Source organism: Buteo buteo, chromosome 2, assembly GCF_964188355.1.
Source record: "Buteo buteo chromosome 2, bButBut1.hap1.1, whole genome shotgun sequence".
NCBI lineage: Eukaryota > Metazoa > Chordata > Aves > Accipitriformes > Accipitridae > Buteo > Buteo buteo.
Window position 1 is genome coordinate 60,536,242 of NC_134172.1, and position 11,060 is coordinate 60,547,301.

Below are 11,060 nucleotides of genomic sequence, written 5' to 3' on the forward strand. Positions count from 1 at the left end.
TGCCACTGGATCCTGCCTAGTTTTTCTTCGTTACGACTTTGACCTCACTTAAAGCACTGTTAACAAATACTGTCTGGAGTTTTCTCCCAGATTTCAAGCTGCTGCTTCAAAGCTTGCAGATCTTAAAGCTGCACTGTACATGCATGGGTATAATGCATAAGGCATGTATCTTCTCTGCTAATGTTTTCAGAATGAACAAGGACCATCTTGATGGGAATTTTCAGCAAACACCATGTGCTCAGCCTCAGACAGCTGCCGTGGAAACTTCATCCTGAAGTTTTGCAAAGCAGATGAAAATAAAATTTTGTGATGAAAAAAATGCCAGGGAGCTTAAATAACAGACTGTTGCTTGGTGGTTAGTCTTTTGGCAATCGGAAAGCACAGAGTTGCCAGCTCTTCAGCCTCGTGCACAGAAATCAGAGTATGTGAGGCTAACAACCTGATTAAATGAATATGAATTAACCTTTTCAGTGAAAGAGACTCCAGAAAAACTATCCTACTTACACCTTTAAGTTCTGAGCTCTAAAATTAAGGCTTTGTTTTCTATGCCTTTGTGATGTAGCTACACACACTGATGAGATGAGAAAATGATGGCCCTGGAGCCTGGAGATCCAGCTTTCCCACTCCGTTTCCCATGCTCAGGAAGGAAAGGCACCAGGGTTGTTAAGAAGAGCCAGTTGTAGAGGATGCTTTTCTGACATGGTGGTTTGTTTGGTGGACCTGATCTAGAGCTATCTGACATAATCGGGATCTGAGAAAAGACAGCCTTCTGCCTCTTCCCCATCAAGCAGTGTTTGCATTCAAATGGTGATTTGGAATGTCATTCTACTATTTTTTGGTTTTGCTTTGTGATATGAGACATTTAGCAATTGCCAGGATAAATACAGTTATATCTTAAGGGTGGCTGGGGGGGGTGGGGGGGTGTTGTTGTTTTTTTCTGAGAATTCCTAGTTATACTGTGAAACTCCCTGTGTGCTCAGGGAGTCTCTCATCTCCACCACTCCATTGCTTAATATTTTTACAGACTTCTTGTTAATTCCTTTTAGCCTATCTAAATTCTGTTTTGAGTAATCTTTGTTTTCCTATCCCAAGCCATGTTGTCAGGTCATCTGTGCCAAAATATTCCTGCTGTCAAAGACAAAAACAACTGTGTATCAAAGATTTTTTTCTTCCTTCTGCCGAGAGTTTCTCTCCAGTGGAGGATGTGGAAAACTTCTGAATGATTTTTATGCAAGGTGCATGCTTTTTTTATTGTGCTCTAGCATGTCTGGAAGAGGAAACCAAGACTAAGATACCTAATATGCCTGATCCTTCAGACACCTCATGGGAGCTGTTTTGCCCTATTTCTTTGGCAGTGTGTGTTATTCCTGTAGGGAGAATTGGGATGGAAAAAAAAGTTGTTGATAGATATGTGCATGTATTCATCTTCACCCTTTTCCTAGCCCCAAAACCTAAATTTTTGGCCTGAAACAGATATTCCCCTAGAAGAAACCCATTGGAACACAAGAAAGCCCCTACAAAATTTTGCAGGAAAACTTTAACAGGTTTGTAACAAACCTAGCTTTACCAGTGTGATTAGGACAGCCCTGGGGTTGTGTCTACCTCTGAGCCTTATTCTGGCCTTACAGTTGGGGCTTTTTGCTTATTCTAGCAGCATTTTGGGGTGCACAGGATATTTGCTTCTTCATGACTAGATGGTCCATGTGAAAGGACAAGGAAGCAAAGTGAGGGAACGGTTCCTAATCTGGGCCAGCATCTTTTCTGCCACGCTGGTCTGAGTGGTGGCCCCTATAAGGGGAACACCTCCCAAACACCCAGTGTTAGTGCTGGCTGCCAACCTGAGAAAAAACATGGTGCTGGCCAGCTCTGCCTGCTGCTCCCCCTGTTTCTCTGGTGCCCACCAACCAGGTTGTTAAGACCAGGAAAAGCCATTGGGTAGGTGACAAGAGCCAAAGAATTTGCTGAATGTGTCAGGCTTGATAGCAGCTGCCCCTCACCAATCGCATTCCTCTGCCACAGGGCAGATGTGCAGCATACATCCCAGACCTTCCTCCCAGTGGGAGATAAGCCCTGGAGCCCTCTGCGGAGTGGGGCTGTGCATGTCCTTTTCCCCATATGGTGTGAAATTTGGCTCTTCTGCCCTAGTGGCTATGGGCAGCTGGTAGGATTTTGATTTTTGTTTTTTTTTTTATTATTGAAGATGCTTTGATAAGCTTGGATTTAGGCTTGGTTACCCTGCAGGTAGCAGAGACCTGTGGAGTAATCCCTGGGCCTGGCTCCGCCACTGAGGTATGGAGCAGAAAACTGGGTTGTGGCAAAGGAAATGGAGGGTATTAAGGCACACGATCCCACAAAAGGTACAGCGCAGCTCTCCCCCACCCCAGGTGGCCATGGGCCATGGTAGGTGCAAGCCTGGGAGGAGAAAGGCAATGCTGAAGAATGTGCCGTTACATATTTCCTTAGGTTTCCCCTCCTTGGCAGACTTGTGCTAGGACCGCAGACTTGGCAGGCATAATGGAAAGCTGTGTTCCCCTGCAGCTCTCCAGGGACCTTCCCTGGCACTTTGCCTGGCTCTGGGCACTGTGGTGGGGAGCTGAGCTCTCACAAAGAAACTTTGGATTTATCTGGGTAGCCCCATGGAGGGCAATGCAAAGGTCCCCAAATGACCCTTACCACACTGGAAAGGGAGACAAAGATAATGTGTCCTCCTCTTACAAACGCTAATTAGCCAGACACAGCATTGCACCCACAGAAACATCATTGCTTCCAGGACCGGAGTGAGGGACCCTGCACTTTGTGGAGTCTCCAAATAAGTGGGACACCTCTACCTTTTTCTGTGGAGACTCTCAAACTTTGCACAAATTGTGCAGGCTTGAGCCCCAAAGTAAACGCACAGCAAGAGCTTGCCATTGTTAACAACAGTCTGTCTGGAGTCATGATTCTGGAGTTTCACTGAGATTTTAGGCATCATTTTTAATTTGTGTGAAAATAACCCTAAATATCTGCATGGGATGAGTTTCCAAAATACAACAAACTAGAAGAAACTTGAAAAGCTCTCACAGCTTCTGTTGTGCTTCCTTATGCAAAACCCATTTTAAGTCCAAATCCCAAAGGAAAAGTGGTATGTGGAGTCTCATGGTGCACATTGTACGGTGTGTGTATGGTTACCTCTGGCTCAAAAATAATTTTCAAAATCATTGGACAGCAGGAAATAAACAGTTCAGAGATCTTTAATCCTTACAGGTTTTATGGCAGTAAATATCTGATTAGAGGACAGACAACCTATTCGTGCCCCAACTGAGGGAAATGGTGAACTCAGTCCTTCACAGACGTCACAGAGTTCAAAAGTGCACACACCCCCAACATTAGAAACCATTTCAGTCAAAAATTTCAGTTTATTAGACACCAAAAGACACAACTGCAAGATATAAAACTACAGGAAACCAGTTCTCTTTGGTCCCAGTGCTTGCAGAGCTATAATTTCCTAAGAGACTGGCTCCCAGAAACCCCTGCACACTTTGATCCCTCAGTAACACCTATAAATTCCCTTTCTGGAGTCTGTAATGAATGGGGCTGTGGCCATGAATTGAAAAAGGACAAGAGGGTCCCTCTTCCACTACCTTCCCTTTTCTCATCTCTCCTGGGTGAAATGTAAGCCACCGACAAAGTGCGCTCTTCAGTCACAGCAACTGTTTGAGTGAAATCCCTTCTGAAAATTATGCCTTTCATTCAATACTGTTATTAAGTTACTTCTGTGATACATATTTTCCATCCTTCTGTTCAGGCAATGGGGAGAAATTAACAGTTGGTAGATGTTTATTGTCAATGCTGTTTTCTGGGGCTTGGGATGGGAGGAGTAGCCAACAACCCCAGAGATCTCAGAGGTAATGTTATGGAGGGACAACGTAAGCTCTCAGTTTTCCTCACCTTTCTCTCTTTCTCTCCCTGTTTCTTCTTCAGCTGCACCATCCAGCATGCGTAGTCTATACCAGGGGCTAGGAGAAATGCCTCATGTCTCTTTCTCCCACCAATATTACATCTGCCTCTGGCCCTGCTTTTGAAAGTCCTTTGGGGTTTGAGCCTCTATTATGCCCTGTGTGTCTGTTATGCTTTTATTTTACAGGGTGCTGTTGAATTGCTAACACTCCTGTGCACTGCCACGGAAGCAGGAAGACCTCACGTCTCTCAGGACAGGACCATATCCCCACCACAGTGCTGACCAGAAAAGTTAGGCAGATTGGGTACTTTTAAATCTCATTTGCCAAGATTTTTGTTTCCCTATTGAGAATCCAGCCCAAAATTGATTTTTGAAGGCATTACACTGTTTTATGAAGTTGCCTTTTGTGGATATCTGTGAACCATGGTGGTGAACATAAAGTGTTTTCTTGATTTATCACCCTTCTGTATTGCACAAGTATAAAAGTTTGTGATTTTTTTATATATATATATTTATAGAGGTCCATGTGTTGGTCACATGTTGAATATAATTTAGGTGTGTGGATCCTCACAGTCTGGAAAAAAATGCTAACATTTAGCTGGAAAAGTCAGGTACTTGGAAAGCAGAAGTAGAAAGGCTAGTAGGAAGGGGAGAGGAGGTAACTGAGGCAGAGGGAGCCCTAAAAGAGTGGTCCTCAAACCGCGACATGTATTTGTCTTTGATGCTGGCAGAGTTGTACAGGCTCTACAGGAAGCTCTGCACTGCTGGAGGGCTGCTTTCAGCTGAGACGCTGGACCCAGTTCCTATTTTTTCTGGCTCTGGTGACTGTCCAGGAGGAAGTGAGAGATCCTATGACACTTTTTGGAAGAGAAGGACATGATCCCACTGCTGTGGATAAAGTTTCCTGTCTGGCAATAAAATGTGTTCAGCTCTGTGGATGGTATTAACAGGTGCCAACATCAGGATCTACAGGCTGTTTGTTAAAGCTGCATAGTCCTCAGCTGGTGTAAGTCAGGAGAGCTGCTTAGATGGTGGAGCTGCAGGATTTTTTCCCTCTTCCTTTGCTTGGGAATTATTGCTTTCCTCTTTGGTTCTAACATAAGTTTGGCTGAGCGTAGAAGATTAATTATATCATCCAAACCTGCTTTTTAAGAGTCATGATATGAATGTGATTTTGTACAAAAAAAGGTTATGTGCAAACAATTGAATATAGGCTGTCTAGTGACATACATTTCTAGGAAGATAATGTAGAGCACCTAATGCTAAGAAATTTTCTGGTGCACCAACAGCAAAACTCTTCTAAACTGACAGAAATTAATAGCTTGAGAATCCAGTTACCCATGGTTATCCTTGAAAGGGACATCATGATAAAGGGGTCTGTGCCTGTGCAAGTTGATTTGTTGGTTGTCATTTAAAGCATTTTGATGTCTCAGGTGAAGGTCAATCCATTGTTGTATTTCTCCTTTTTGCAATTAGCTATAGGTGATTTGTACAGAGCACAAAACATGAATAGCATCTCCTGAAATTAATACTGAGGTGAGTGGAAAGGAAGAACAAGAGAAACAAGCAGAAACTTATTTAACAGACTGGTTGCTGAATGGTAGCAACATGGCTTGACTCAAAGCATTACTGCTTTTAGCATATGATTTATTGCTAATGCCCCTTGCCATGACTGGCCTTCAGCCTTTGATGTCAGTCAGCTTTGAATTAATTACGTCGTAATGCAAAGTGAAAGTGCAGTAGGTTTGGTTTATTCCCTGTTTCTCCCTGAAATTGTTGTGTTAACTTGCCTCATCCGTGTTTGCTCACTCTCTCACCCTCCCCATGAAGCACCTTCTCATTTGTGAATTCAAAAAGCTGAGGGGGGGTGTATGCGCACATTGTATTGCCTTATAATAAATTGAGCCTTTTAGCCAGGGCAAGTGAGACTGATGTAGGAATGTAGGAGATCATATCTTAGGGGGAAAATCAATATTAAGATGTACAATTGCTCCCATGGTATTGAAAGAATTAGTTGATCTACATGCCAAATGACAGCCCCCTTGATAACAGGGATTATGTGTCCTGTCTTTCCAGGCTGTGCTCCGTTGGCGCTGCTCTCTGGATCCCTCAGGCAGAGATAATCTAATTAGTATAACAAAGACCAGGTCGATTTAAAAAAATAAAGAGGGGGGGATTTGGAGAGAGAGGCTGCAGGAAGGTGGATGTCAGCAAGAAACAGGCTCTGGAAAAAGTTGCAGAGGAGGACGGGAAAACTGGGAGTACAAGTTAACTGTCAGTTTGGCTCCACAGACATTGGAAATGCAGACGCACCAGACTATTACCAGACAAACCCCAAATTAGCAAGTGCTTACAGCCTTCACAAGCACTCCTTCAATCACAGCCTCGGAAAGGAGGGAGCAGAGGAAACAAGTTGGTGTTGGGCTGAGCGGAAAGGAGGTGGCTTGAACCTGGACCTGCTTGTCCACTGCAAAGTCATGGGCACCTGGTGCAAAAGCAGCTTGCGAAAAAATGCTTTACCACAAAAAAACCCAAAAATCCAGGAACAAACAAAACTACCCAACACTTTTCCCCTTTACTAAATTATGTGAAAAGACCCTTTTTTTCTTTTCCAGCCAAAGGCTGAGGCTTGGGCCCAGCTGTAGGCGATGAAGTTGTACTGCCCATGCTAAGCACGAGGTGAATTGCTTTCCTGAGGACAGGGTGAAGTTTCAAGGGGCTTCTCTGGGTGAGGGCCTGGTTTCTCCATTGGCCACAGTCACACCAAGGCAGATGCCCCTTGCTTGCAGCTGTGCACAAATGAGTGGTTCTGAGGCACTGCAAGTTTCAGAGTTGTTTTAAAATTAATAACTAAGTGTCAGCAGTCCCCTCTGAGCCCAGTATCTAGCAAGAGTTAGTTGGAATAAAAGCTGGCTTTTTGCTCCCGGGTGCAACCCATGATACTGGCTTTTGCAGGCACCGTATCTGCTCTGCCAGTGCATCCTATCAGCCCCATCAGCATGAAGCTCCCCTGACAGCTGTGATTGCTTTTGGTGAAACCTGGATGAATGTATGCAGGGTAGGCACATCCTCAGTGGGTGTAAACTGACCTGAACTCAGAATAAATTCCCTCCTAAATGGCGGTGGCATAGAAGAGAGTTACTTAGGCCCGACACTGGGCTTGTACCTGACTTTTTAATGTGACTTTCTGGCAACAGATGTTAGTCCCTGAATATTTTCTGTCTTGTTTTTGCTTTTAGACAGAGAAAGAGGCTGGATCACTGAGTACAGGTCATGCAAGATGTACACTACAGTCCTAGGCTTTTGCAGTTCATTCCCAACCTTTTCTTAAGTGTGCATCCAGGATTTGTCCTGTCCTTTTTGACCATGTTCCTGAGGTTGAATTAAACTTTAATTCAAAACCAGCACACCTGAAGTGCTTTGGTGGTTGGGTCTAGGATTTTGACTCCAAGACAAATATTGCAATAGCTCAGTCATGCAAATGGGTGCAGGCAACTTCAGGCCATATAATCTGGTATGCTTAGGGGACTGGATGGCTGAAAGAAGGCTCACTCACATCTGGAAGTTGCTTTTTTTCCTAAGGATTGTGAGCACAAGATGTTCAGGCATTTTTGCACAGCTCCCCACTGACCCTCGAGTTCATAGACCCAGTCTTGTTGTCTTGGCAAGCATTCACACAAATAAGAGTGCTCTAACAATGGAACCTTTCTTTCTGTAGCTTCCCTCTCCCTCTCTTGTCCCTTGCTGCCTCCCTCTCCTACGCTGGAGATAGAAAATTTGGAGGCGGCAAGGATGAGATCACTGCTTTGCAAAGAGTGACAAGAAAACTGGCCACGAAATTCAGGGCCCTGCATAGCCTTTTCCCAGGGAGCAGATCTGATGTTATTTCCCTATCCACAATTGTACAGAGACATCAGCACTTTGGAGACGGTGCTTGCCAGCTGCTTGGGTAAGACTGCAGATAAGGCCCAGAGATGAGGAGCCATCAAAACATCAACGTCTAGCACAGACTTTGCATTCCTGGCTTTGCTGTATTTACTTAGTTTAATCACATGACCTTATAAACTGTAATTAGCAAGGCACAGAGTTGTTACCCATTCTGGGGAAAGCAGCAATCTCAGTTATGGGTCCACATCGTCCTTTGCTTCAGTTGTGAATATGGATGCATGAATTTATAAACAGCTTTTATGTTTGCACAATGCTTTAGAAATGAGTGAAAACTAGTTATACTGTGGCACTGGAGTTGGAGACTCCAGATTTCATATGGATTCCTGCACCAGTGTTGCCTCGAAGCCCCAACTTCAGGTTCCTCCCCACGTACATTTGCTAGGGTTTTCACCTTCCCAACTCAGTGCTTTAGTGTTCACCTGAACCATCAGGTAAAAGTCCACATCACCACACCTGAGCTCTCGCCAGCTGGCAGCCTGATGTGTTTGTGTGCTCATGGATGGTGGGGCAGACTCAAAACAGCCAGGTGTCTCTTGGATTTATGCTATAGCTCATCCTCCAGCAGAGGTGCTGAGTATGTGTCCCCCTCCTCCCTCCAGTCCCAGTTTTCACCAGAACTGCAGGAATTTCCTGCACTGACCGTGTGGACTCAGATGTGTTTTTGCAAGTGTGTGCTCTTTGTTTTCACTGAAATGGAATAAAAACAAACCAGCAAAAGGAAATTCAATAAAAATTACATTTGATAGACCCAGAAAAAAATGATCTTTTTTAAAGAAAGTCTACCATTCAAAAGCCCAAATGCAGACATTCCTTACCATCCCACTCCCATTGAAAGTTCAAATTGAAATCACCCGGGACTCAGTTCCTCATATCTCTGTGGGTTTTTTTGCTTTATTAAAATCAACAACAAGAAGTCTGACAGGGATTTTCTCAAGTATCCTGCAATGCATAATAACTTCTTCACTGCATACTTTCTGGTACTCTGCTTTACATTATAGTTTCTAAGGTTTTGGAAGGCATTGGGACCACTTTTTATTTCGTTTTTTGTCCATCGCACACAATAGCTGTCTAGCTGGAAATTCGATGTACCATTGCTAAGTAAGAACTCATGCTTTGTTATGGGGTGCTATGGCATTTATATCTGTTGGAGAGCCACTGTCTTTTGCACAACCGTCAGAGCAAAATGTGAGCTGCTGTGTATTCTAGTAAGCATTTGTATCAACCGAGGGCAAAATATTTCGTTTTACCCAGTTCTCTTTCTGTAAAATCTTGCACTTTGATGTGTGATACTTCTTTTCTGAAGAATTTTACATCAAGTAACAAATCGTTACAACTGCTCCTCCTCACTTTAAGCAGCATGTTCCAAATTCAGTTCCTTGGTCTGGCAGACAGTGTAACTCTTGATGCAAGCCGTAGTAAATTACTTCGTTATTTAACAATTACTTACAGTGCATTCCCTGATAGTTAGGTGCCTTGGGATATTGTGCATTCTGCCTAATTGCAGGTTTAACAAAAATGTATTGTGATCATTATGCCATTATGTTATGAGAGTTTAAAGAGCAGAATAGAGCAAATCAGATAAAGTTGAGTGAGACTTAGCTGCCTGCATGGGAATGTTAGGAACAGTGTCTCTCACCCTTGCAGGCCACAAAGATAATTTCCTGACTACTAAGTAGTAGTTGGCTTTAAAAAAAATCTATTAGGCAGTGTCTCCGCACTCAGGGGAAATGTCTATCAGCAAAACTGATTAGAGATAAGGGTAAGCAGATGTCAAAACAGAAGACCACCAAAGAACTGAGGTCCTGAAGTGAATGGGGAGGGATCCAGCAGGTAGTAAAAGTAGGGTGGATTACTGTACCATGACTGGGGGCGAATCCTGCCCTCCTTTCAGCTCCAGGGAGAATTTTGCTGGAAAAAAGTATAGTAAGATTGGACTCTGTATCTTATACGGGAGAAAAAGTCTGTTTTCTGCAATCATTTTTCTGGGTGAATTTGCATGTGTGAGTGTGTGTTTTGTTTTTCTCAGAAACTGCTTCTTTAATCTAATGATTGAATGAAAAATGAAAGTATTAAGGAGAACAAAGAACTGTGAGAGGATGTTCTGCAGAATTTCTTGCTTTTCCTGTAACCGCGGAGGAGCTGAATTTAAACGATCTCCTTCTGTAGAAAGAGCTTCTCCATAATATTCAGTTTTGTCACAGGCTTCACCTGGATTAAGTCTCCAGTTATGGGGGCTACACAAGGTTTAAAAAAGTACCAGTAAAGAAGTTTTGATGAAGCTTCCATTGCAGGAGCAGATCCGTGAATTTCAGTATCTCGTAAGAACATATAGGCTTTATCAATGTTTTATGGGGGAATTCATGAGGACTAATCATTTTATGATGCCACATTATTTCTATGGGGTTGACATGAAATTGTTAATAGTATTTCACATTCACCCTGCTTATCTTTAAGTTTATATCAAGAGATGTAAAATGCCAGGATCTGCGGTCACCCCCTTCCCTTGTCCTCTGCCAGCCAGAGAGGACATGCAGCACTACCCTGCCACTCTTCTTTCAGAGAGATATCCACATGCATTGGAAAGGGGCTTCAGGCAGCCTTTGCCAGCTAGCTCAAAAGGCATTTTAGCATTGCCATGCAAGGCCTGTGTGAGGGTTTTACCACTCAGTTTTGCTCCTCCACCTGAGACGCCGGCAGCTGAGATGTGCAGAGTCTCCGGCTCTCCCAGTCAGCTTCTGGTCATGCCAGAGCAGCCACGCATGAGTCCTGAGACACTCACATGAAGGTATTAGGGCTAAACAAGGAGAAGCTTTTTCAGATGTGGAGCATTTTTGGCGCTGGCTCTGCCTTAAAACACTGCACGTTGCAGGTCAGGCTCTGAATTTCACAGCAGTCTTCCCATTCCTGAAGCACTTGGGGATGCTTGTCTCAGCAAGGCTCCCAGCAAGTCAGCTCCCCAGCAAAGAGCTGGCATTGCTTAGGGCTGGTTCCGGCCTCATTTGTGCTTATTTGAATGCACAGAGCTTTTTTTCTATTAGATGTGCTCAGTTTCTGCGTGGGTCTCCCCGGCTGTCCACAGCATAGGTACCTGGCATCTCTGACCCCTCCTGTGCATGGGCCAGGGCTAGATCAGAGCCCGTCAGAAGCAGGGCTGCCTTTGATGCAGGCACTGAAC